Source organism: Octopus sinensis, linkage group LG26 (genome assembly GCF_006345805.1).
Source record: "Octopus sinensis linkage group LG26, ASM634580v1, whole genome shotgun sequence".
In the NCBI taxonomy this organism is placed as follows: domain Eukaryota; kingdom Metazoa; phylum Mollusca; class Cephalopoda; order Octopoda; family Octopodidae; genus Octopus; species Octopus sinensis.
The window spans coordinates 479,914-480,134 of record NC_043022.1 but is presented as its reverse complement, the minus strand read 5'-3'; positions in this window follow the sequence as shown (position 1 = coordinate 480,134).

Here is a 221-nt window from a genome sequence, read left to right as displayed (position 1 = left end):
ATGTTATATAAACCGTGACATCAGAACTTTATCGTGAATGTTCACATTTCAAATAACCAAATGTGTTTATCTTAAAATCTGCTTCGAAGATGACTTAGACATCAACGGTTATGTCATTGATGAAGATTTTGCGATTGATGACTTGGTAGATACAAGAGCCTCAAATTCTTGTTAGATTCATTAGTCTGGGGTGCCTGTGGCCATGCTGGGGCACCACCTTG